Genomic DNA, 365 nt, shown 5'->3' on the forward strand with positions numbered 1-365 from the left:
TTTTCTAAATATACAATCATGTCATCTGCAAACAGGGACAATTTGACTTCCTCTTTTCCTAATTGAATACCCTTTATTTCATTCTCCTGCCTGATTGCCCTGACCAGAACTTCCAACACTATGTTGAATAGAAGTGGTGAGAGAGGGAATCCCTGTCTTCTGCCAGTTTTCAAATGGAATGCTTCCAGTTTTAGCCCATTCAGTATGATATTGGCTGTGGGTTTGTCATAAATAGCTCTTATCATTTTGAGATATGTCCCATCAATATCTAATTTATTGAGAGTTTTTATCATGAATGGCTGTTGAATTTTGTCAAAGGCCTTTTCTGCATCTATTGAGATAATCATGTGGTTTTTGTCTTTGGT

General features: G+C 36.4%; 1 protein-coding gene across 2 annotated transcripts in view; it reads right to left on the reverse strand.

The window, feature by feature from the left end:
- VIT (vitrin) overlaps positions 1–365 on the reverse strand; it is a 131,599-nt gene that overhangs the window by 73,616 nt on the left and 57,618 nt on the right. The gene's annotated exons all lie outside the window — the stretch shown is intronic.

This window comes from Colobus angolensis, unplaced genomic scaffold (assembly GCF_000951035.1).
Source record: "Colobus angolensis palliatus isolate OR3802 unplaced genomic scaffold, Cang.pa_1.0 Scaffold15, whole genome shotgun sequence".
NCBI classification, from domain to species: domain Eukaryota; kingdom Metazoa; phylum Chordata; class Mammalia; order Primates; family Cercopithecidae; genus Colobus; species Colobus angolensis.